Raw genomic sequence first — 27,487 nt, forward strand, 5'->3', positions numbered from 1 at the left:
TGTTGGCTCCTTCCAGGTCATTGTCCGTGCCAGCAGGGAATTCACCCAAGCTGCAAAAACAAAGATGGGCAACATATAACACAATGCTGGCTTCAAGAATCCTTTTCAAACTATGCATTCACTGAAATATATATATCGTTACAGAGTTACATCGAGTCTATGGCACAGAAACAGGCTATTTTGCTCAACAGGTCCATGACGGCGTGTATGCTCCACACGCGCCTCCTTCCACCCCTCTTCATCTCACCCTGTCAGCATATCAGCACTGCCTGTGCCAGTTTTGTGCTTGGGTTTATGCTGGTGACGGAGTGAGTGAGAAATAATAATAACAAGGGCAGGGTGGTCCTGAGCTGAGAGGAGGTCCCCAGCTTTACTTTCTGGTTAAGCAGCGCCTCGATTTCAAAATTCTCATCCTTGTTTTCAAATCCCTCCACGTCCTCGCCCCTCCCTATCTCTGTAATCTCCTTCAACCCCACAGCTCCCCGAGATATCTATGCTCCTCTAATTCTGCCCTCCTGAGCATCCCTGATTATAATCGCGCAACCTTTAGTGGCCGTGCCTTCTGTTGCCTCGGCCCTAAGCTCTGGAAATCCCTCCCTAAACCTCTCCGCCTCTCCACCTCTCTTTCCTCCTTTAAGATGCTCCTTAAAACCTACCTCTTTGACTAAGCTTTCGGTCACCTGCCCTAATTTATACTTATGTGGCTCGGTGTCAAATATTTTGTCTTAAAATACTTCTGTGCAGGGCATTGGGATGTTTTATTACGTTAAAGGCGCTATATAAATACAAGTTGTTGTTGTTGTTGTTGTTGTTGAGAAGTTCCTGGGTTTGTGCCCAGGAGCACTGGTTTACCTGAGTGCATGGATATTGGAAAACCTGGCAGTCGAGACACGAACCTGCTGGATTTCCCTCCATTTAGGGTAACGGAAGGAAAAATCAGGCAGGTTCCTGTACAGGCGTGAACTCTGACCCCTCTAAATTCCCGATATTTGTTGTGCCCAGGCAGTCCAGTTCACACTGACCCAGGAAAATCTCTCTTCCCATGTTCTTCAGGAAGAGAGAGAGAGACATCATTTTTTCCCTCACTTTTGTCTGTGAGCAATGTGCGGGTGATCCGAAAGATTTCAAAACAATTATTGATGGAGTGTTTTTTAAGGTTAAAAGCAAATCACACTTTAGCCTTGACATTTACTTACGATTCACAGACGCCTGATCTTGTGAAACAAGTGTGAGGTTTAACGGCCAATAAGAGCTCAGCTGCTCATCTACCCACACAACACAATTCCCTTAAATTTATTTAAAATGCATTTAAATTACATTGCGCTAGAAATTCGTTGTGGCCCATTTTCGGGCACGTAACTGAAGGTGCGTAACTGCACGTGGCTGACTCAGGACCCAGTGCCCGCAGCTGGCCTCGTTGTAACAGTCACTGGAGGACCAATGTGGGCAACCTGCCTCGCAGTCATACCTAGCACAAAGGTAGGTGGTTGTGGTTGTTGGAGGCCAATTTTCTCAGCTGCAGGACATCGCTGCAGGAGTTCCTCAGGGCAGTGTCCTAGGCCCAACCATCTTCAGCTGCTTCATCAATGACCTTCCCTCCATCATAAGGTCAGAAGTGGGGATGTTCGCCGATGATCGCACGGTGTTCAGTTCCATCCGCAACTCCGCAGATGCAGAAGCAGTCCATGCCCGCATGCAGTTAGACCTGGACGACATTCAGGCTTGGTAAGTGGCAAGTAACATTCGCGCCACACAAGTGTCAGGCAATGACCATCTCCAATAAGAGACAGCCTAACCACCTCCCCTTGACATTCAGTGGCAATACCATTGTCAAATCCCCACCATCAACATCCTGGGGGTTACCATTGACCAGAAACTTAACTGGACCAGCCACATAAATACTGTGGCTACAAGAGCAGGTTAGAGGCTGGGGATTCTGTGGCGAGTGACTCACCTCCTGACTCCCCAAAGCCTTTCCACCATCTACAAGGAACAAGTAAGGAGTGTGATGGAATACTCTCCACTTGCCTGGATGAGTGCAACTCCAACAACACTCAAGGAGCTCGACACCATCCAGGACAAAGCAGCCCGCTTGATTGGCACCCCATCCACCACCTTAAACATTCACTCCCTCCACCACCAGCATACCGTGGCTGCAGTGTGTACCATCTACAAGATGCACTGCAGCAACTCGCCAAGGCTTCTTCGGCAGCACCTCCCAAACCCGCAACCTCTTCCACCTAGAAGGACAAGGGCAGCAGGCGCATGGGAACACCGCCACCTCCAAGTTCCCCTCCAAGTCACACACCATCCTGACTTGGAAATATATCACCGTTCCTTCATCGTCGCTGGGTCAAGATCCTGGAACTCCCTCCCTAACAGCACTGTGGGAGCACTTTCACCACACGGGCTGCAGTGGTTCAAGAAGGCGGCTCACCACTACCTTCTCGAGGAATGGGCAATAAATGCTGGCCTTGCCAGTGACACCCACATCCTGTGAACAAATACATTTTTTAAAAAGTCATCAGCCCTCAGGTAACTGCTCGGGGTGGGGGTGTGGGGGGGTGGGGTAGGGGTGGAGGGGTGTAGGAGGAAAACGGAGGGGGCCCAAGTTTTAGACAGCAGTGGCCTGCAGTAGTGTTGTGGAGCCAGGCGGAGCACCACCTGCTCCTGCTGGCTGCACAGAAAGGCAAGTTAAAAAAAAACCTTTACCTACATTTTCTTGGAACGCCCCCAATGGTCCCTTTAGAAACCTCTGGTTAGGCCGCAGTAGACCTGGTAAAACCGGTCGGCCCGTCCTCCACTTCGTTTTTGACCAATTTCCTGGAGGCGACCTGAATTTGCCCCTGATTTGCAAATGTGAGGGGGGGGGCCTAATGTCTGTTTTTAGGTGGGCACCTTGGACGCCTAGGAAGACACCTTAACCAATATGGTCCGCAGATCGGATGCTGGCCATTGCGCCCCAAAATTGGTCCTCAGTGCCCCCGCTTTACACCCGGAAAATTGCCGCGATGCGGATAAATTCCCCACCCCACCCTCCAGACAAGCTTTCTTTCTATAAGGTAAGTGATGTGGTAAAATGTCAGCATCCAGGTTAAAAGAATAAAGCATAATTTTATCTTTATTAGTTCCAAAACGCATTAAGTCATGATCAGGACAACTATTCGGACCGAACCAGCAATCCTTCATCTGTCTTCATTTGTTGGTAGGTCAACAACAAGGATGTAAATGATTAAACCAATAAATCTTACAGCGTGCAATTCCGGATATCTCAAGTGATTCAGATTAATAGTTAAGGGATGTGCCTCGACCATTTCGTAATTTCGAAATTTTAGTCCGTGGTGGAAATTTAGATCTGCTATAATCAAAAAGTTATTTTATTTCTGGAGAGTATTATGCGAGGCATCTGTGATTTAACCAAGTTATAGCACGACAAATGAGGTTGGCTGCAAAATATTCAGATGGTTGGAGTCCCGGCGATTCTGGAACACTTCTTTTTTTAATTCTCAGCACTCAAAGTATGAATCACTTTTTTTTTGTAAGCTGAATAATGATGGATTAGTCACCAGTAACACAGTTTCCGACCTCCTTCAGAAGTCGTTATCCTGGTGTATCAGAATGTCTCGGTGGTGGTGCTGTGCTTCTGGTCTTTCTTCTGTTGCTTTGCAAGAATGCAGATTCCTGCTGTTTTTGTGAATGTTAATCGCCAAGCCGAGGAGAACCAGCTGGAAAGTCTAGCTTCGAACTGACTACCAGTTGCTCACGGAATGCGTCAGGGGTTTTTTCCCCTTCCCTGTCGTCCTATCGTTGCATATCTCTTGCCTGCTGTTTCAAACTATTCTGTGCAGAAATAGTCTTTACATTTGAAAACAAGCAAAGCCAATTGATTCCCCCCCCCACCACCCCTGCTACATGAATAAAAACTCCAGACCCTGGAGGTTTGTCAATGCTCCAGCTTAATCGTCCGGTGTGCAGCATTCTCTCTCAGTCAAAAAATGATGCCCACTTTCCCCATACCTTTCTCCAAGATAGCTACCAGAAAGCCATCACCTGTCCCAGACACAGCTCAACTATTTCTTCAGATGAAGCACCATCAGAACAAGCAGGTACAACACAAAGGTTTCTACAGCGCCTTTCACGACCACCGGACGTCCCAAAGCACTTTACAGCCAATGAAGTACTTTTTGAAGTGTAGTCACTGTTGTAATGTAGGAAACGCGGCAGCCAATTTGCACACAGCAAGCTCCCACATACAGCAATGTGATAATTGTCATGAATCTTATCATTCATGGAGAAATGACTCATGAAATAACACTAGGCGGCCAGCTGGTGGCACCGTCCAAGTAGTATAAATACTCGGGCGTGGGCCCAGCTTGCTCAGGATGTTTCTGTAACCAGGAACTAGTGATGTAACTAGAATCTCATGGTTGTGAAACAGTTGATTAAAGCCTTGTTTTATACTCAAATCAAGTGCTCAGTAGTCTTTTTACATCAATAATGACTAAATAACCTGTTTTAGTGATGTTGAGTGAGGGATAAATATTGGCCCCAGGACACCGAGGAGAACTCCCCTGCTCTTCTTCGAAATAGTGGCCGTGGGATCTTTTACTTCCACCTAGAGAGGGCAGACGGGGCCTCGGTTTAACGTCTCATCCGAAAGACGGCACCTCCGACAGTGCAGCACTCCCTCAGTACTGCACCGGAGTGGCAGCCTGGGGTTTTGTGCTCAAGTCTTTGGAGTGGGATATATCATCACACAATATTGTGTAAATGGATGTTGTGTAACATTTGATTATATCCTTGGTGCAACCATTTCCTAATAACGCTGGCATAATAGTTCTCACCCAAGGGGCTGGTACTTGTTCTACTTATAGCTGAATGAAGAGATCTCCGTCGGTTGGATGGAGAGATACTCATTTTGGTTTCAAAATGTAACCTACTTTGATATATCTCACTGTGCTGAAGAAATGTCTCTATGAAGAGAAATTTTTAACTGGTAGACATTTTTGGTTTGTGCATCTTAAGCAATCTGATCAAAAGATCACACGTAGGAAAATTTCCCTGTAATAAAAGAATCTACAATTTGTCTCAATTTTCTGTGATCATAAATCACACTATCAATGGCCCAGAAATTCCAGAACGGGGCTTGCAGCGCGTGCAAGCCCCGTATTTACACTTACCCCGCGCTACTGCCGATCAGCTCCAGGGACGCCTGGAATTGATGTTTCCAGAAGAAGAATCCTGGGCAGCGTATGACGTCACGCCGCCCAGGAGTGCAGCCAGCGCGAAGCCAGGAGCGTGCAGTGCAAGTGAGACACGCCCCTTGAGGTCTCAGTTTCACTGGACACGCCCCCAATGTTTCTGTCAAGCTGCTAACCATTTTTACATGCAAAGCAGCAGTTTAAATAGGTTTTTGGAAGTTTTTTGAAGATTTTGGTAACTTTTATAAACTTTTTAAAATGTTTACATTATTTTGAGTAATCTGAAGTAGTTTTAAACAGAATTAAAGCAATTTAAAGACTTTTAAAAGCCCTAAACGAATTTTTTTAATTCCATTTATTTATTTAGCAATGTCGTCGTCATACGTGTCTTCACACTGTTCCCTTTGGGGAACTGTATGAAGTGGTGGAAGGATTTATGGCCATGATTAACGCTCACTCCGTGACCGTAACCATCTTTGAACCAGGCATTAGGGCGGTTAGTCCTATGGCGGGAGGGTTTTACGGGCTCCCACAAGCTATACAAGGAGGGGGGGCCACCCACACCCACGGACGCAAATATTCCACTGGATGTCAACCCAGAATTTAGAGCCGGAGCTCCGACTCCACTTGCCGGGACTGTCTGGAGCGGGGTTCGAAACCCTACCCTGATCTGGCCCAGCGGCGGGGATCCTACCGCTATGACAAAGGCCCAATCTGATTAGCAACGTGAAATGGCAGCATAGGGCTCCAGTCACGGGGAGGGAAAAGGCGCAGGAAACGTATGGGTGTCACCTTTTGTGCGGAGTGGGCCTTTTGCGTAGCAGTAAGCATCCCCGCCGCTGGGCCAGAAGGAGTAGGGTTTTGAACCCCACTCCAGACAGTCCCGGCAAGTGGAGTCGGAGCTCCAACTTTAAATTCTGGGTGGACATCCAGCGGGATACTTGCGTCCGTGGGTGTTGGTGGTCCCCCCCCCCCCTCAGATGGGTTGTGGGAGCCCGTAAAACCCTCCCGCCATAGGACTAACCACCCTAATGGCTGGTTCAAAGATGGTTACGGTCACGGAATGAGCGTTAATCACGGCCATAAATCCTTCCACCACTTCATACAGTTCCCCAAAGGGAACAGTGTGAGGATACGTACGATGATGACCTCTTGCGCAATGCACCTCCTTGGACCCTCAGTCGCAGATGCGAGGGGGCAAGTCGTGCAATTGTTAAATTTTTCATTTTATTGACATGTAAAATGTTGGCCCAGTAATTCCCTTCCAAATGCGCGAGTACGGTCGGGGTACTTACGCATCTGGCTGGATGAAATGCCGGTTTTCAGCATGCACAGTGCATGTGGGGAAAACCGGCATTTCCTGTCCTCTGAACGAAGGGGTTCAGAGGCAGAACGCGTGCGACTGCACAGGCAGCGCGTGCGCAGTATAATTCGCCGCTTTCATTAATGCTTTCAGTGAGGTCAAGTCATTACAACTTACACATGAAAAAAGCATGGGTACAGTTGCTCCAGAGGCTGCGGAGGAAGATATTTATTATCGTGGAGCTTCTGAAAGTATGTATGTCTGTATATATTCCTTTGCGTGTTATGTACATATTCCTTTACTTATGTGTATGAATGTATTATTTAATTATGACTTTCAGAGAAAGTAACTTATTGGAAAATCATAATTAAAAACATACATTCATACACATTAGTAAAGGAATATAAAACATACATACATATACGTAAAGGAATATATGTGGACATACATACATAACTCATTCTCACATTCCATTCACACAGCCACAATTGCTCCTTCTACCTACCGTTCTGAAAACCCTTTTAAAAAAAAAAATTTTAACTTTAAAACTTACTTAAAATTTCTTAAAATAACTTCCCTCCCTTTCCCAAACAAAAATATTGCATTTCAGAAGCTCCACGATAAAATGTTTCTTCCTCCGCAGCCAATGAACCACTTTACACTTGCTTTTTTCAAGTGTAAATTCTGAGGACTTACCCTCACGGATTTCATGAATGAAATCTACGAAGTTCACTGCGCAAGCGCTGCCTGTGCAGTCGCACGCGCTCGAGGTCTGGAAATGCCGGCGTTCCCCGCATGCGCTGTTCATGCTGAATGCCGGCATTTCCAACGGCCAGATGCGTGAGTACCCCGAGCGCACTCACGCCTTTGGCCGCGAATTTCTGGCCCAATATTTCCCCAAAGTTGACAGCTGTCATTCAGGATATTTGAAGATAAATGTCACAGAGGTGCTTATTTTGTTTCATGAACATTTTTTTTTGCTAAACCACCCTCTGGTTTTCTTTCAATTCTCAATCTCCTGAAACCAGGCTTTAACTGCCAAGCAGGCAGCCAGATGGTGCATTGTCCACCTTTTCTCAGTGGTAGCCTCTCGCCCCCGAGTCAGTCTGCTGTGAGTTCAAGCCTCACTCCAGGACCTGAGGACATAATCCAGATTGATACTTTGGTGCAGTACTGAGAGAATGCTGCACTGTTGGAGGTGCCATTTTTCAGATGAGATGTTAAACTGCAGCCCTCCAAGATGGATGTACAAGATCTCATGGTACTACTTAAAGAAGAGTCGTCCTAGTGTCCTTATCCATATTGTCCATATTAGGGAGAGAGCAAGAGAGATTATCCTTCAACTAACATTGCTAAAAAACAGATTATCTGATCATTATCATGTTGCTGTTTGTGGGACCTTGCTCTGCACAAATTGGCTGTCACGTTTTCCTGCATCACAACAGTGATTACACTTCAAAAAGTAGTTCATTGGCTGTAAAGCGCTTTGGGATGTGCTGAGGTGGTGGAAGGTGTGATAGAAAGCAAGTTCTTTCTTTCATGCATTCCCAGATCTTCAGCAATGCTCCTCTGCAGCACCCATCAGAAGGTAGAGTAGTGGGCCTCGAGACTAATTTCGTCTCTCCAATTTTCCCTTCCCCTCTGTGAGGAGGTCAGAAACTCAGTGGAGTGACCAACCAATGTTTCCTGTAAGCCCGCGCAGCCGGCTTGCTGGCTTTTCAATACAAAAAAACGCGCATGCTCGGTATTTTGAGTGGTCCTGCGCGACCCCTTAAAGGGGCAGAGCAAGGACCAACCAAACTTAAAGGGAACATTGGTGACAACCCAAAACTGCATCTAACCATGCTGTGGCATGGAAGGGCCAATTCCACGCTCCCAGTTTGTAAAAGGCACGATGTAAGTCCCAAAACAAGCGCTCTACTCGGAGCTCCGACGCGGCAAGAGAGCCCCAGGTGGGCAGAGGAAACGCTTCAAGGACACCCTCAATGCCTCCTTGAAAAAGTGCAACATCCCCACCGACACCTGGGAATCCCAGGCCCAAGACCGCACAAAGTGGAGGAAAAGCATCCGGGAAGGCGGCGAACACCTCGAGTCTCTTCGCCGGGAGCAAGTGGAAGCCAAGCGCAGGCAGCGCAAGGAGCGCTCGTCAACCCAAGCACCCCACCCACCCGCCCCTTCAACCACCGTCTGCCCCACCTGTGACAGAGACTGTCGGTCCCACATTGGACTCATCAGTCACCTGAGGATTCATTTTTAATGTGGAAGCAAGTCATCCTCGGTTCCGAGGGACTGCCTAAGAAGAAGATAAGTGCACGTTCTCTCTTTCTCTCTCTCTCTTCTGTCGATCTTTCTCTTTCTCTCTCTTTTTCTCTCTCTCTCCCTAATATGGATTCTATGGATTCGCTCCACAATTATTGCATGCTAAAAATGAACAAGTAAACAAACTGAAGATAGCTTTAAAAGTAGTCGAACATAACTAGGCATAGTACTTACACCAAAAGATTAATGAACTGCATTGCAATTACAGTAGTTCTCTGTAATTCGATTCTAAAAGTGGGAATCTAGTGTAATTTATTTTTAAATTGAGTGAAACTCTAATCCCTCTGTCTATTACTTTTTTTTCAGACTTGGGCGATTTTGCAAGTACAGTGACAGGAATGCACAAATAAAATCAATTAGTGCAGCCTGAAAAAAAATTGACTTATCTCAATAGTTTGGCTGAAAGTAATATTGGCAAAAATAATTGACATGCTTCAGAATGTTCCTTTGAGGAAAATGCAAAGTTTTGAAAGCTACATTTTAGCACATCACTTATTATGTATAATAAATAATATCTGTAACTGTGACTCGCACAACCTATCAATGCATCTAAAGCGATATCTGCCTCACAATCACACAACCCAAAATAGTGTTTGACAGGTTCCAGCGCATCAGATTGGTCAGGACTAGCAACCTGTAATCACAATGAGTAAAAACTGATTTTTCTTCTGAAACTAGCTGTCACACAGCTAGAACATTATCAGCTGTGGCTCAGTGGGCGGCACCTTCGCCTCTGAGCCAGAAGGTTGTGGGTTCATAGTCCCACTCCAGAGGCTTGAGCACAAAAATCTAGGCTGACACTCCCAGTGCAGTACTGAGGGAGTGCTGCACTGTCGGAGGTGCCATCTTTCAGATGAGACGTTAAACCGAGGCCCCATCTGCTCTCTCAGATCCCACGCCACTATATCGAAGAAGAGCAGAGGAGTTCTCTCCGTGGTGTCCAGGCCTATATTTATCGCTCAATCAACACCACGAAAACAGATTATCTGGTCATTATCGCATTGCTGTTTGTGGGAGCTTGCTGTGCGCAAATTGGCTGCTGCGTTTCCTGCATTCCAACAGTGACTGCACGTCAAAAAGTACTTCATTGGCTGTAAAGCGCTACGGGACACCCGTTGGTCGTGAAAGGCGCTGTAGAAATGCAAATCTTTCTTTCTTTTAAACACTGATGATTGGCGTCTATGACTCACACACGAAAATCTGGGCATCAGGTGAGGACTGGACCTGGAGCAGCTTTGTTGCCCTTCAAGGCTGAATAGCCTGCCGAAACTCACCGTTTAAGCTCACGCCCGAAGCCACGGTCACTGGGTGAGGCAACAAAGGGTAAAAACGAGGGGCGTTTCTTGTTTAAATTTTTTTTTAAAGCACCAGTCGCTTCTTCTCATCGTCTTAAGAAAAAGCTACCAAAACAGAAGAAAAGAACTAAGTCAGAGTCATGACAGCCTATTGTGAAATAAATTAGCATGTTCATGCAAACATGTTTTTGTAGAAGTACCCTTTCTCAGCAGCCAGATATCACTCTATTAATTTAAATGAAATTCAGACTGCCACAATGTATTCTCCTAGTCACTTAATTCAAATGAAGAATCTGCCTTGCTTTAGATAAAGCACCTTTTTATTCAGTGCGCTTTCTGTAGCTCATGTGGAGTTGGTGACTCAGCGCTGGCAAACATCCTGCCTGTGAAAAGTAAGAACAGTAGTACTGGGACATTAATGTCAGATTTATAATTGAACCCGCACTGACTGATAGGGTCACTCCAATAACTAATCCAAACTCGACATGATTTACATTACTGCAGGCCACAGACATTTTGCATTCAGCTGTGAATAAGGATAACGTTCTACTGGCATAAATTCTGTGTCCTCTGTTGGCTGGAGACAGCTTCAACAGATTTGAGCGGCTGGCTTGGCAAACACTTTCCGACACACAGATACAGTCAACACACTAAACTCTTGCCTTCAACAACAACTTGCATTTATTAAAGAAAGAAAGACTTGCATTTCTATAGTGCCTTTCACCGCCTTAGGACGTCCCAAAGCGCTTTACAGCCAATGAAATACTTTTTGGAGTGTAGTCACTGTTGTAATGTAGGAATCACAGCAGCCAATTTGCGCACAGCAAGCTCCCACAAACAGCAATGTGATAATGACCAGGTAATCTGTTTATAGTGATGTTGGTTGAGGGATAAATATCATCCAGGACACCGGGGATAACTCCCCTGCACTTCTTCGAAATAGTGTCATGGGATCTTTTACATTCATCTGAGAGAGCAGGCAGGGCCTCGGTTTAACGTCTCATCTGAGAGTCGACACCTCCGGCAGTGCAGCACTCCCTCAGCACTCCACTGGACTGTCAGCCTAGATTTAAATGTCTTAATCTAAATGTACACTCTCGGGAGCCGCAAGCCTACATTTCGTTGTACTGCACTTGTGCACTAACAATGACAATAAAAGTTGATTTGATTTGATTTTTGATTTGATTTTGTGCTCAAGTCTCTGGAGTGGGGCTTAAACCCACAACCTTCTAACTCAGAGGCGAGGAGTGCTGCCCACTGAGCCACAGCTGACACAGTAACAACAACTTGCATTTATAGAGCACCTTTAATGTAGAAAAAAAGAACTCAAGGCGTTTGATAGTGAAGAAAGGAATGGGCTCAAAGCCCTTGCGAGGAGGTGAGGAGAGGCGACAAAAAGCTCGATTGAAAGATAAACAGGTAGAGAGTTTGGGGAATGAGTTCCAGAGATTAGGGCTGAGATGATTGAAGGCTCTACTACCAATGGTGGAACAGAAAAGTTGGGATACACAGAAGCCAAAACAGCAGAGGGCACGTTAGGTGACATAAAGCTGGAAGAGATTGTAGGGAGAATCACAGCACAGTTTCAAACAGGTTTCACCTGAGTGAACAGCCAAGGAAGGGTTGGAGTCAGTGGCAAGGGAGGCGAGTTTTAAATGGGGCCATAACGATGGCTTCAGTCTTCCGGTGTTCATGTCAGGCTGGCCACACAGAGATGGTCATGGGTCCAGGGAAATGGTGGCAAACTAAAGCAAGGTGTTGTCAGCCTACATTGGAAGTTTTTCTTGTGCCTTTGGACGATGTAACCGAGAGGCAGTCCATAGATGAGGAAGGGGGAGTTGGGGCCAAGAATGGATGGATGGGGGACTCCAGAGGTGGAGCCAGTGTTGAAGGGGTGCTTGGCAGAGGTAGGAGTGACACCACACAAGGGTAGTCCCACGAAGCTGAACCACAGAGATGAGGTGTAGAGGCAAATGGTATGGTTGACTATGTCAAATACCATAGAGAAGTAAAGGAGGTCAAGGGATAGCCTGCTGCAGTCACCGAGGATATTGTTGGTGACTCGGATCAGACATTCTTGGTGCTGTAAGTGGGTAGAAATCAGACTGCAGGGATTTGAACAGGAAATTGTTTGAGAGGTGAGCATGGATCTGAGAGAGGCTTACTCATTAACAATTGAAACTTTTCGATACAATGATGAATGATTAAAAAGGAAAGCTCAAGGAAATTGACTCAGAAGCATATATAACTACACCCAATGAAATGGACCACAGAAGGGTGTTGTGTATGTACCTTTAAGAGAACAACTGGTCTCAGACTGCAGTACCGGCAGTGACCACCCCTGTATAAAAGGCGCTAGAGAGCCTCTGTTGGTTAGTTTCGTTTATGCCTTTCACCAGTAAAGACTTGTTTGTTTCTCTCCTGCTAGTCCGTGTCTCAATCATTCACGGACTTAACACTGGCGACGAGTTCGAAACGAACTTACCTGCAACTCAGCAGCAGCTCCGACGACGTGTTGAAGGTCGGAGCCAGAAGAAAGAAAAAAAAAAAAATAGGCCATTGAAACTCGAGAAACGGGCGTCGACCGTCAATCATCGATTTCAAAACTTGCAGGAGAGACTGTCCAGAGCCAGGCTGGGTTCCTCGGTCTGTGGTTTCCCAGCTAATCGGGCTGGTGGCAGGTCGTGCTCTGATCCTTCCTGGGCTGCGGCGGGCTGAAGCTCGAACGGGTGGCTTTTCAACGGGGCCGGGCAGCGAGTCGGGAGGCAAAGAGAGAGAGAGAGGGTGGAGCATACAGGGCGCGGCCGGTGTTTCGAAGCTGGGCAGCGTTCGGACCTCAGAAGAGGGAGGGAAGTGTTCCAGAGGGTCCGCTCCATGACGGGAAAATAATAAAAGAAAAAGAATACGCGCAAGAAACCGTGGAAAGCAGCACTAACAACAGCGGGGAAGAAGGAAAAGTGCGGGAGGCGCCATTTTGTTAAATCGGAGAAGAAGGCAAAGCGCGGGAGGCGCCATTTTAGATTTGCAAGATGCCGAAGACTGGCTGTATCACTGCTTTTGATAATACATTAGAGGACTGGACCACGTATGTGGAAAGAGTCGAGGTATATTTCGAGGCAAATGAAATAGTGGAGGGGAAAAAGGCATCAATATTGCTAAACGTAATGGGCGCTAGAACGTACAGCCTATTGCGGGATCTGATTACTCCAGCCAAACCGAAGGCGAAGAGTTTTAACGAAATTGTTGCTGTTCTACAGGAGCACGTAAACCCTGCACCGCTGTTGATAGCAGAAAGATTTAAATTCCACAGGAGAACTCAGCACAAAGATGAGAGCAATGCTGAGTATCTTACGGAACTACGCAAGCTATCAAAGCACTGCCAGTTCGGAGCAGGACTGGCAGATACCCTACGGGACAAATTTGTCTGTGGACTCCTGAGTGAAGGAACACAGAAGAAGTTACTCGCAGAAAAAGAGCTGACGCTAGATAAGGCTTTCAGCGTGGCAGTATCGTATGAAGCAGCAGCCAGGGGAGCTGCAGAAATTCAACAAAAACCACAGGAATATGGCACCCACGAAATGACACGGGGATTTGCAAAATGTTATCGCTGCGGCAGAACTAACCATGACCAGAAGGACTGCTGGTCCAAAGACAAAATATGCAGACAATGCGGGAAGATTGGACACATTGCACGAGTTTGCAGGTCTGGGAAGAAGACCAGCGACAACAAAAAGGCCACTAAGGAACCATACAAGAAAGTACAAAAGATGACGGACAGTAGTTCCGAAGACCAGATGAGCGATAGTGAATCCGAGAACAGGAGATTAAGCTGTCTCAAACTTCACAATGTAATCGCAAAAGAGGATCACCGAACCATTTGGGTCACCCTCACGATAGCAGGGTCCCAAGTTAAAATGGAATTGGATACAGGATCAGCGCTAACCGTCATGAATCGATGAGACTATGAGCGGCTATTTTCACACATACTCTTGAGAGAGACATCCATCGTCTTGACGACGTATACGGGGCAAAAAGTATACCCCAGAGGAAAATTAAGGGTGCCTGTCGAATACAATGGCAAGAAAATACGGAAATTGTATCTCTACATACTGTCAAATGGTGGACCACCGTTATTGGGATGGGAATGGATCAGGAAGATAAACTTAGATTGGCATTCCATTCATGCAATGACGGTGGATGGTAAAAAAGATGAAGACGTCACTCCTGGACGATTGTCAACAATCTTAGCTAACGCCAAAGAGGTATTTCAACAAGAACTGGGCACGCTTAAAGGCGTAACCGCCTCGTTAAAAATAGAAGAGAATACAGTTCCCAAGTTTTTCAAAGCGAGACCGGTACCATATGCATTTCGTCCAGCCATCGAGGCAGAGCTGGAGAATCTGGAGAAGGCGGGCGTGTTGTCTAAGGTCGACTGGAGCGAGTGGGCGACACCCATCGTTCCTGTCATGAAGAAAACATTAAGCAATAAGTCCGGAGAGCCAAGGAAGATTCGCATCTGTGGGGATTTCAAGGTGACGGTGAACCCTGTCCTTCACACAGTACAATATCCTCTTCCAAGGATAGAAGACATCTTCGCCTCACTGTCTGGAGGGAAGCGTTTTACAAAAATTGACCTAGCACAAGCATATTTGCAGATGGAGGTTGAAGAGTCCTCTAGGAAGTATCTCACGATAAACACTCACAAAGGTCTTTACCAGTATCATCGATTGGTATTCGGAGTAGCATCGGCTCCGGCGATATGGCAAAGAGCGATGGAACAAGTCCTGCAAGGGATTCCGGGGACTCAGTGTTACTTGGACGACATCCTTGTAACAGGTGAAGATGACAGTGAACATCTTAACAACCTAGAACAGGTGCTCACTAGACTACGGGAACATGGGCTGCGAGCCAACCGCCCCAAGTGTGAATTTTTTAAGAAACAGATATCGTATTGTGGCCACGTGATTGATGAAGAGGGGTTACATAAGTCCCCTGACAAAATTGAAGCAGTTGTTAAGGCCCCAGCGCCTGAAAATGTGTCGCAACTGAGGTCATTCCTCGGGTTGGTGAATTACTATCCTAAGTTTTTGCTGAATTTATCGACAATTCTGCATCCACTGAACGCCCTGCTACGAACGGGGGTAGCATGGAAGTGGAGCGATGATTGTAAACGTGCTTTTCAGAATAGTAAGGACTTAATCACTTCGAAGGAAATATTGGCTCACTACAACCCAGCACTGCCAATCAGGCTGGCGTGTGATGCGTCTCCCTACGGCATTGGGGCGGTACTGTCACATAAATTCCTTGATGGTTTGGAGAGGCCGATAGCTTTTGCGTCACGCTCGTTAAGTTCTGCCGAGCGTAACTACACCCAGATTGACAGAGAGGCCCTCAGCCTAGTGTGGGGGGTGACGAAGTTCAATCACTATCTGCACGGTCAAAAATTTACTCTACTAACCGATCATCAACCTCTTGTCTCCATTTTCAACCCTCAGAAGGGCGTACCGATAATGACAGCACAACGGCTGCAGAGATGGTCCCTTTTCCTAGGGGCACACCAATATGACATCGAGTACAAAGGAACTAAACAGCATGGGAATGCTGATGGATTGTCACGTCTACCGTTGCCGACGGTGGAAGAAGAAGACCTTGCAGTGGATCCAATGGAGTTATTCCACTCGACCATAGTCGAATGTCTCCCTGTGACGAATGCAAACATAGAAAAGGAAACACGGAATGACCCGACACTATCACGGGTCTATGATTTAACGGTGAAGGGATGGCCAGCACATGGCGAAGCACTGCTGCCAGCATTCTCGCCGAGAAGAGAACAGCTGTCAGTGTGCAGAGGAACCTTGATGTGTGGATCCAGAGTAGTAATTCCACCTAAGTTGACGGATAGAGTGCTCAATGAGCTTCATGAGGGTCATCTGGGTGGGGTAAAAATGAAGAGCTTAGCCAGAGCGTTTGTGTGGTGGCCGGGAATCGATAGAGAAATCGAAGAGATGACCAAGAGCTGTGCAGGATGCCAGAAGGTCCAAAACGCCCCACCACAAGCTCCTCTGCATCCATGGGAGTGGCCCTCATCTCCATGGCAAAGGGTGCACATTGATTTTGCTGGTTCCTTCATGGACTCGATGTTTTTAATTGCGGTGGATGCACAAAGTGGCCAGAGGTAATAAAAATGTCCTCAACCACCACGGAAAAACTATCACAGTTTTACGAACAATATTTGCCAGGAATGGGCTGCCTGAACAGATTTGCTCTGACAATGGACCACAGTTTGTGTCTGAAGAGTTCCGGAGGTTCTTAAAGAACAATGGTGTTAAGCATTACACATCTGCCCCATATCATCCAGCCACTAATGGATTGGCCGAGAGGTTTGTCCAAACATTCAAGAAGGCTATCAAGGCAATGTGTAATGAAGATATACCCCTACAACACAAGGTGGACAACTTCTTGTTTGCCTACCAGAATGCGACACATGCGGTTACCAACCAAACTCCAGCCATGATGTTCTTCAATCGAAGACTACGATGCCGCTTGGATTTGGTTAAGCCAAACGTCCGAAGAGATGTGGAGAACAGGTAGTTTCAGAATATGAATGAAAGGCCGACCAGGAGTTTTAAGATAGGTCAACCAGTTTTGGCCCGGGACTACCGCACTGACAAATGGTTGCCAAGAACGATTTGTACACGACAAGGACCTCTCATGTATACCATGGACGTTGGGGAGAGCATTGTAAGACGCCATGCTGACCAGATTCTAGAGTCACTGGAAAACGTCAACTCCACACCACGATCTGATACACCTGGTAATGAAATCGACGTTCCAATTGCAGCTACCGCAGAACCGGTAATATTGGAAGCAGATGAACCAAACAACAACATTGATTCCGACTCAACATTGCCAGAAGAACCTGATACTCCAAAGAGGCGTTATCCAGACAGAATCAGGAAGCCTCCTCAAAGACTGAACTTATAATTGCTTAAACTTAACCAATGTATCTAGCAACAGTAATTGTGATTGTCATTCGTTATCATTAGTTGTTAAATGAATGTTATGTACTGTTTATCTAAAAGGGGAGGAATTGTTGTGTATGTACCTTTAAGAGAATAACTGGTCTCAGACTGCAGTACCGGCAGTGACCACCCCTGTATAAAAGGCGCTAGATAGCCTCTGTTGGTTTGTTTCGTTTATGCCTTTCACCAGTAAAGACTTGTTTGTTTCTCTCCTGCTAGTCCGTGTCTCAATCATTCACGGACTTAACAAAGGGGAGGATTAAGTTTGTGCCCTTAACCTTCCATATGGTGAGTTATTGAACTGAGCTGTCCTTTTAGGGATTTTGCAAGTCCACGATCTTCAGCCAAAGAGGAAGACTGAAGTAAAAGTCACGGCTGGAATACTCTCACATGACTCCTTGCAGTTACCTTGAGCGTAGTGTAGGTGGAGAGAGAAGGTCAATTGTCTGCTCTCTCTCTCAACTGGGAATGGTGTATGGAAACATCAGAAAAGGAAAGGGGAGAAAATTCCTTTAAAAATAGAGACTTACATCATCATGAAATGGGAACGGGGCATTTGGGAGTCCTTGAACCGTCTGTGTGTCAATGTACATTTTTTTTAAATTCATTCCTGGGATGTGGGTGTCGCTGGCAAGGCCAGCATTTATTGCCCATCCCTAGTTGCCCCTTGAGAAGGTGGTGGTGAGCCGCCGGCTTGAACCGCTGCAGTCCGTGAGGTGAAGGTACTCCCACAGTGCTGTTTGGGAGGGCGTTCACTAAATCACTAAAAGCTACTGCAGAGGTATAAAAGGACTAGACAGACTAGATGCAGGAAGTATGTTCCCGATGGTTGGGGAGTCCAGAACCAGGGGCCACTGTCTAAGGATAAGGGTAGCCATTTAGGACAGAGATGAGGAGGAATTTCTTCACCCAGAGAGTGGTGAACCTGTGGAATTCTCTACCACAGAAGACAGTTGAGACCAATTCATTAAATATATTCAAGAAAGAGTTGGATATATTTCTTAAGGCTAAAGGAATCAAGGGATATGGAGAGAAGGCAGGGACAGGGTACTGAATTTGGATGATCAGCCATGATCTCATTAAATGCCGGAACAGGCTCGAGGGGCCGAATGGCCTACTCCTGCTCCTATCTTCTATGTTTCTATGAATGGGGGTACAGTGCAAATTTGCCAGAATGATATCGTGGCTTAAAGGAATAAATTATGAGGTCAGGTTGAGTTAATTTGGCTTGTATTTTCTTGTGTTTATGAGGTTAAGGGGTAATCTAATCGAGATGCTTAAAATAATAAAGGGATTTGTAGGGTAGATACTGAAAAACTATCACCCTCGGTAGGGGAATGCAGAACAAGAGGACATAATCTTGAAGGTAGAGCTAGGCCAGTTAGGAGTGAAATCAGGAAGAATAATGGAAATCTGGATTCGATTCCCCAAAAAACTGTGGATGCTGGGGCTTAATTTAAATTTTCAAGCGATCAATAGATTTTTGCTGGGTAAGTGTATCGAGGGTAAATGGAATTGGGGTACAGATCAGCCATGATCTAACTGAATGGCAGAGCAGAATTGAGGGATGGAATGTGTTGGATCCGTGGTTCAGTGGATAAATAATTACACGGATGCTGTACATAAACAAATAACAGGCCTTCACTGGAGGAGGGCAATCTCTAGACTGGAGTACAGAGGCATGCGCACAGCTTATATACCGGTGTGGTTACTGCCGGTACTACAGTATACAGGAGCTGTAAAAAAGTAGTTCTGACTTAAAGCACATACACTACAATTCCTCCCTTTTTAGATTAATAATACCCCCTTAATATTCAAATAACAATTACATTTTTACATGTACATTCAATAACAAAAGTCCATTTATAGATTCAGTCTTTGGGGCGGCTTCCTGACCCTTTCGGGATAGCGCCTTTCCGGAGGTTCTTGTTCTTGGTGCAGAGGCGATTCTGACCCCCTTTCATCGGGTAGTTCATCGGGTTCCACTGCTACTGGGTCTGAAGTAGATACTACCGGTATGTTGGGTTCATCCCCAGGTACTCGAGACATGGGGTTGACGCATTCCTGTGATGCTAAGATCTGATCGACGTGGCATCTCACAATGTTCTCCCCGACAGCCACTGTGTACATTAATGGCCCCTGCCTTGTACATATTGCTCCGGGTTGCCACTTCTCTGTTCGATAGTCCCGGTCCAAGACTGGTTGCCCTACATTGAAGCTCCTTGTCGGCTTCTCGTTGATGTGCTGGAATTGTTTGTCCTCCACATTTCTTCGCACATTTGGTCTGAGCAAGTCCAGACGAGATCTCAACCTTCGGTTAAAGAACATCATGGCCGGGGTCTGGTTGGTAACTGCATGTGTCACGTTTCGGTAGGCTAATAAGAAATTGTCCATCTTATGCTGTAGTGGAATTTCCTCGTCGCACATGGCCTTTATCGCCTTCTTAAAGGTTTGTACGAACCTCTCAGCCAATCCATTGGTGGCTGGATGATACGGGGCGGATGTGTAATGCCTTACCCCATTCCTTTTCATGAATTTTTGGAACTCATCGGACACAAACTGTGGTCCATTATCAGAGCAGATCTGCTCTGGCAACCCGTTTCTGGCAAATATGGTCCGTAGGACTGCAATCGTTTTCTCTGTAGTGGTTGAAGACATCTTTATCACCTCAGGCCACTTTGAATGAGCATCCACTGCTATTAAGAACATTGAGTCCATGAATGGACCAGCGAAATCAATGTGCACCCGTTGCCATGGAGAGGAGGGCCACTCCCATAGATGTAGAGAGGCATGTGGTGTTGCATTTTGGACCTTCTGGCATCCTAAGCAGCTCTTAGTTAGGTCTTCGATTTGTTGATCGATTCCCGGCCACCACACATAAGCCCTAGCTAGGCTTTTCATTTTCACTCCCCCCAGATGACCTTCATGTAGCTCATTTAGCATGCTCTCGCCTTAACTTGGGTGGAATCACCACTCTGGATCCACACATCACTGTCCCCTGGCATACTGACAGCTGTTTTCTTCTGGATGAGAATGCTGGCAACAGTGAGTCGCCATGTGTTGGCCATCCCCTCACCGTCAATTCATATACCCGTGACAGCGTCGGATCATTGCGGGTCTCCTTCTCTATATCCGCGTTTGTTACTGGCAATCGTTCAATTATCGACGAATAAAATATCTCGATAGGGTCCACTGCTGGTGCTTCCTCCACAGTAGGAAGTGGCAGGCGCGACAGCCCATCAGCGTTCCCATGCTGTCTCGTGCCTTTGTATTCTATTTCATATTGATTCGCCCCTAGAAACAGGGACTGTGATAAAAATAATAACTTCCGGGAAGTTATGTCATCACTTCCTGTGAACTGTGAACTATGAACTATGAACTGTGTACATACCTCACTTCCTGTCATGTGTCACTTCCTGTTGGACTGGTATAAATACTGGTCTGTTCAGTATTGTAAGAGGCTTCTACCAGAGGCATGGTAAAGACCTCTCTTGTATATAGTGTGTTTATAAGTTACTTAAAGCTTACTTTAAAGTTACTTGATGGTAAGCCTCCTTTTTCTTACATCAATTTAAGTAACTTAGTATTTACACTCACAAATACTAGACCTTCGGACAAACTCGGAATTAAGGATCCAGGGAACCACCCATCATGGAGAAAATCTTTAGACCTATTCGTCTGGACTTGGACCCGAATGCACCAGCAGCTGGCAGGGTATGGAAGCATTGGTACCGTACTTTTGAGAATTTTCTGGATGAATGTGAAGCGGATGCTCCTGCTAGATTGAAGATACTTATCAATTATGTGACCCCAAAAGTGTTCGAATATGTTGATGAATGGGATAATTACGATGAGGTGATTCGGGCACTTAAGAAACTGTATGCCAAGACCCCAAATGAGGTCTATGCTAGACATCTACTGGCCACAGCCCAACAAGGGCCAGGGGAATCAATTGACGAATTCCTGCAAGAACTTCGCAGGCTCAGCGTAGATTGTAACTTTCAGGCAGCCTCAGCTGAGCTGTACCGCCAAGAAATGATTCGTGATGCTTTCATCTGCGGGATTGCCTCTCCATTTATACGCCAGCGTCTACTAGAAAGTAAAACACTTGAGCTACAAAAAGCTTTTGACCTAGCTTGTTCACTGGATTTGGCAAAGAGAAATGCAGACCTCTATCAGCTGCCCAGATCTCGATCTGCTGCTGTAGCTGCAGCCAGACAATTCAAGCGGTCTCAGGTGAACCCTATCATGGGGGAATCTAATTCTGATAATTCTGATGAAGAAGAGGAGGACGACCCCACTTTAGCAGCCTCTTGGCAATCTAGGAAGGAATGCTTCTTTTGTGGAGATGCTTTTCACCCTAGGAAAACCTGCCCTGCTCGCAATGCAATCTGCAGTTATTGCGGGAAAAAAGGACACTTTGCTAAAGTTTGCCTATCAAGGGCCTCTACGAGGGCCAATCCAGCTAAGGCCTACCGAACTGCCCCAATTAGGGCCTATCAAGATGCTCCAGCTAGGACCTATCAAGCTTCCTCTCGAGCTCTCTCCCGAAGAAGCACACCGAGAGTTTTAGCCACTCTCTGTGCAACGACACCAATTACAGCTGCTTGCCCACAGAACCTGTCTCATGCAGCCACAAAAATTTCAATTAAAGGGCATACCTTAGATGCCTTAATTGACTCAGGAAGTGCTGATAGTTTCATTAAGGAACAGATTGTTGCGAAATTGAAACTACATGTCTTCCCATCGGACCAGGCAATTGCGATGGCCCAGTCATCACTTAATACCAGAATCTCCGGCTTTTGTGTTGTTGATATGACACTTCATGGTCGTATGTATCCCTCCACCCGACTTTCGGTGCTCAAGGACTTATGTAGTGATCTCCTCTTAGGACTGGACTTCCAAAAACAGCATAAGAAACTCACCATTGAGTTTGGTGGATCCAAACCCGGACTTACTATTTCTAATATACCGTCTAAATTACCATTTTGTGCATTATCAGCAGCTTCACTTGATGAACCCTCATTATTTGCCAGTATTCCGCCTCAATGCCAACCGATAATAATGAAATCGCGGCGCTTTAATCAGGAAGACCAATCTTTTATTGCGGCTGAAATCTCTCGACTTCTAGCAGAGGATATCATTGAACCATGTTCGTCGCCCTGGCGGGCTCAAGTCGTCATTGTCAAGAACCCTCTAAAACCTCACAAACAGCGACTATGCATCGATTATTCGCAAACCATCAATCAATATACCGACTTGGACGCCTACCCATTGCCACGCATTGATGATATGGTTAATAAACTGGCCGAATACAAAGTGTTCTCAACTTACGATTTAAAAAGTGCCTATCATCAGTTACCCTTGAAGGTCTCAGATAAGCAGTACACAGCCTTTGAGGCTAATGGACGGCTGTACCAATTTCGTCGCCTCCCATTCGGGGTTACTAATGGAGTGGCTGTCTTTCAACGGGCAATGGATGGCCTGGTTAAGCAGGAAAACCTAAGGGACACTTTTCCCTATCTTGATAACATTACCATTGCAGGTCACGATCAACAGGAACACGACTCCAACCTCCAAAAATGTCGGGATGCCCTCCATCGCCGTAATTTGACCCTGAATGAATCCAAATCTGTTGAGTCGCAACCGACCATCAACATCCTTGGCTACTGCATAGGCAATGGTATCATTAAGCCAGACCCAGAAAGACTTCGCCCGCTCCAAGAGCTCCCATCACCTAAGAATCCGGCTTCTTTACGTCGGGCTCTCGGTCTGTTTGCATACTACGCTAAATGGATTCCTCATTTTTCGGACAAAATCCAACCCTTGCTGCATGCTAGATCATTTCCACTGGGAACAGCGGCTGTTGCAGCCTTTAACCTTCTCAAAAAACAGTTGGAGAAAGCGGCTCTTCACTCCATTGATGAGAATCTCCCTTTCGTGGTTGAATGTGATGCCTCGGAGGTGGCGATCTCGGCTACTCTGAATCAGGAAGGTCGTCCTGTAGCATTTATGTCCAGGACCTTACAAGGTGCCGAGCTACATTATCCTCCGGTTGAGAAAGAAGCCACAGCCATCATAGAGGCAGTACGGAAGTGGAACCATTTTCTAGCTCGCCAGCACTTTACATTGATCACGGACCAACGATCAGTCGCCTTCATGCTCGATAATCGAAAACGAACCAAAATTAAGAATAATAAAATACAACTTTGGAGGATGGAACTGGCCTCTTTTGGTTATACCATTCTCTATCGGCCTGGCAAGGAGAATGTGGCCCCGGACACCCTCACACGGGCATTCTGCTCCACTATGTCATCCTCCACTCTCATGGATGTCCACAATGGTTTGTGTCATCCTGGCGTTACGCGCATGCTACATTTCGTACGATCACGGAATCTCCCTTTTTCCACTAGAGATGTAAAGAAAATATGCTCAGAATGCCGGCTTTGTGCGGAATTAAAACCTCAGTTCTTCCGCCCCTCAGATGGTATACTCATACATGCAACCCAACCAATGCAACGACTTAGCATCGATTTTAAGGGCCCAGTGCCCTCTTCAACTCGGAACACATATTTGCTCACCATGATCGACGAATATTCACGTTTTCCGTTTGCCTTCCCCTGCTCCAATATGCTGGCGTCCACAGTAATCTGCTGCCTTGAGCAGGTATTTTCTCTCTGTGGCATGCCGGCTTATATTCACTCAGATCGGGGTCCATCCTTTATGTCGAGGGAACTCAAGGACTACCTCTCAGAACGGGGAATTGCTACAAGCAAAACAACACCATACCATCCCATCGGAAATGGGCAGGTAGAGAGGTATAACGGTATCATCTGGAATTCCGTACGTCTTGCTTTAAGATCTCGGGGCCTACCAGACCAGCAATGGGAAACAGTGCTTCCGGATGCATTGCACTCTATACGGTCCCTGCTTTCTACAGCCACAAATACTACACCTCATGAGCGGTTCTTTGGATTCCAGCGTCGCTCATCTCATGGGACATCACTCCCGTCATGGCTAACTACTCCTGGACCTGTATTACTCCGAAGATATGTTCGGACGTCTAAAAATGACCCTCTTGTAGACGAGGTCGAACTAACCGATGCCAACCCCACCTATGCAAACATACGATATTCCGACGGCCGAGAATCTACCGTATCATTACGGGATCTGGCTCCCTGCCCACCAGGACCTAGTGGGGCATCGGGTGATGGCATTTCACCAGGAAACTCTTGGGACCTATCGGGTACCCCTCTCCAGGATCCTGATCGGACACCAACTAGCTTGGTGCCGGTAGAACCCCGTGCTCAAGGTTGCGACCCTCCCAGTACCACGCATGAAAGTACTGGTCCACCACAGACCAGCTCTGCACCTCCCTCTGAACAGAGGCAGTCCGACTTTGAACCTATTGGGGCTCGTACTCGAAGCCATGATCTCCCCGACCCTTCACAGGGCAATCCAGGCCACACGGACTCTGACCAATGGCCAACCGCATGTAAGCGGACCAGCGACCCTCTACGACGGGAATCCAAACGGGTGCGACTCTTCCTTGTTCAGCGGCTGCGGACCAAAAGGTAGACCACAGCCTCCTAAACCTGCAGGAGGGAAGAATGTGATAAAAATAATAACTTCCGGGAAGTTATGTCATCACTTCCTGTGAACTGTGAACTATGAACTATGAACTGTGTACATACCTCACTTCCTGTCATGTGTCACTTCCTGTTGGACTGGTATAAATACTGGTCTGTTCAGTATTGTAAGAGGCTTCTACCAGAGGCATGGTAAAGACCTCTCTTGTATATAGTGTGTTTATAAGTTACTTAAAGCTTACTTTAAAGTTACTTGATGGTAAGCCTCCTTTTTCTTACATCAGGGACCATCTTTGTAACTGCTGTGCAGTCATTACTGGCACGCCCTTCTTAGGATTAAAGATGGAGACAAGTGGTTGGTGGTAGGTCAGCAAGGTGAACTTCTGTCCATGCAGATAGTGGTTGAATTTTTTTACTCCCCAAACTAGGCTGAGGGCCTTCCTGTCAATCTGGGCGTAGTTGCGCTCGGCTGAAGTTAGTGACCAAGACGCAAAGGCTACTGGCCTCTCCAAACCGTCCGGGAATTTGTGCGACAGCACCGCTCCAATGCCGTAGGGTGATGCATCACATGCCAAACGAATTGGTAGTGCTGGGTTGAAATGGGCCAACACCTCTTTTGATGTGATCAATTCTTTACAATTCTGGAAAGCTCGTCTACGTTTGTCATCCCACTTCCATGGTACCCCTGTTTGCAGTAGGGTGTTCAGCGGGTGTAATACCTTAGACAAATTTGGTAAGAACTTGTGGTAATAGTTAACCAGCCCAAGGAACGACCTCAGTTGTGACACATTTTCCGGTGCTGGAGCCTTGACTACTGCCTCTATCTTGTCAGGGGGCTTATGTAACCCCTCTTCATCGATGACGTGGCTGCAATACGAGATCTGTTTCTGGAAAAACTCGCACTTGTGGCGATTAGCTCGTAGCCCATACTCCTTTAATCTGGCGAGCACCTTCTCCAAGTTAGCGAGGTGATCACCGTCATTTTCGCCCGTGACCAAGATGTCGTCCAAATAACACTGGGTCCCTGGAATCCCTTGCAGGACCTGATCCATCGCCCTTTGCCAGATAGCCGGAGCCGAGGCTACTCCAAACACCAGCCGGTTGTATTGATAGAGACCTTTATGGGTGTTGATCGTAAGGTAATGTTTCGAAGCTTCTTCTACCTCCATTTGCAAGTATGCCTGGGCTAGATCAATTTTTGTGAAGCGTTTACCACCAGATAGCGAGGCCAAAATATCCTCAATTCGTGGAAGTGGATATTGCACCGTGTGAAGGACTGGGTTCACTGTCACCTTAAAATCCCCACAGATGCGGACCTTCTTTGGTTCCCCAGGCATATTACTCAACAACCTCTTCATTACAGGAACGATGGGTGTAGCCCACTTGCTCCAGTCCACTTTGGACATTACTCCTGAACATTCCAACCCTTCCAGCTCTGCTTGAACCACTGGTCTGATCGCATAAGGCACTGGTCTGGCCTTCAGAAACTTTGGGCTTGCATTATCCTCTATTTTAATTGTTGCTGTTATTCCTTTTAGTGTTCCTAGTCCCTCCTGGAACACTTCTTTTGCGTCAGTTAGCATTTTTGACAGTCATCCAGGTGTGACGTCGTCATCCTTTTTGGCCTCCACCTTCAGTGCCTGTATGGAATGCCAATCTAAATGTATCTTCCGGATCCATTCACGTCCTAGCAGTGGTGGTCCTCCATTTGGCAATACATATATATCCATTTTAGGTATTTCCTGACCTTTATATGTCACTTTCACCCTTATTTTTCCTTTGGGGTAGACTTTTTGCCCCGTATACGTCTTCAAGACAACCTCTGTAGCTTTCAAGGGTATGTGTGAAAATAGCCGCTTGTAGTCTCTTTGATTTATGACTGTTAGAGCTGACCCTGTGTCCAATTCCATTTCCACTTGGACTCCGTCTATCTTGAGTGTAACCCAGATAGTCTGGTGATCCTCCATTTCGGTTACATTATGTAGTTTCAGACAACCCAGCTCCTTGCTTCCGGAGTCTGTGTCACTTTTCTGTTAGTCTGAACCACTATCCATCACCTGGTATACCTTTTTGTGCTTCTCCTGTGGAGATTTCTTACTGTTGGTTTTCTTCCCAGACCTGCAGACTCTTGCTATGTGTCCTGCTTTCCCACACTGTCTGCACACTTGGTCCTTGAACCAACAATCTTTCTGGTCATGTGCTGTTCTGCCGCAGCGATAGCACTTCCCTGTTCCATAGGTCATTTCGTTGGTGCCATATTCTTGCGGTCTCCGTTGTATCTCTGCAGCGCCCCTTGCGGCTGCTTCGTGTGATACTGCCATACTGAAAGCTTTGTCCAGCGTAAGGTCCTTTTCTGATAGAAGCCGTTTCTGGGTTCCTTCACTTTGTAGCCCACACACAAACTTGTCCCTTAACGTGTCTGCTAGTCCCGCTCCAAACTGACAGTATTTCGATAGCTTGCGCAGTTCCGTTAGGTACTCAGCATTGCTTTTGTCTTTGTGTTCATTCCTTTTATGGAACTTAAATCATTCTGCTATCAGCAGTGGTGTGGGGTTTAAGTGGTCCTGTAGGATTTCTACTATGCTTTCAAAATTCTTGTTTACCGGCTTCTCTGGTGTTATTAGATTTCGCAGTAACCCATAAGTTTTTGCACCCATGGAATTTAACAGAACCAGTGCTTTATTAGCATCTGGCACTTCATTCGCCCTGCAGTACACCTCAATACATTCCACATATGTTGCCCAATCTTCGACTTCAT

Source organism: Somniosus microcephalus, chromosome 5, assembly GCF_052327205.1.
Source record: "Somniosus microcephalus isolate GS21.2 chromosome 5, FLI_Smic_1.0, whole genome shotgun sequence".
Lineage (NCBI taxonomy): Eukaryota > Metazoa > Chordata > Chondrichthyes > Squaliformes > Somniosidae > Somniosus > Somniosus microcephalus.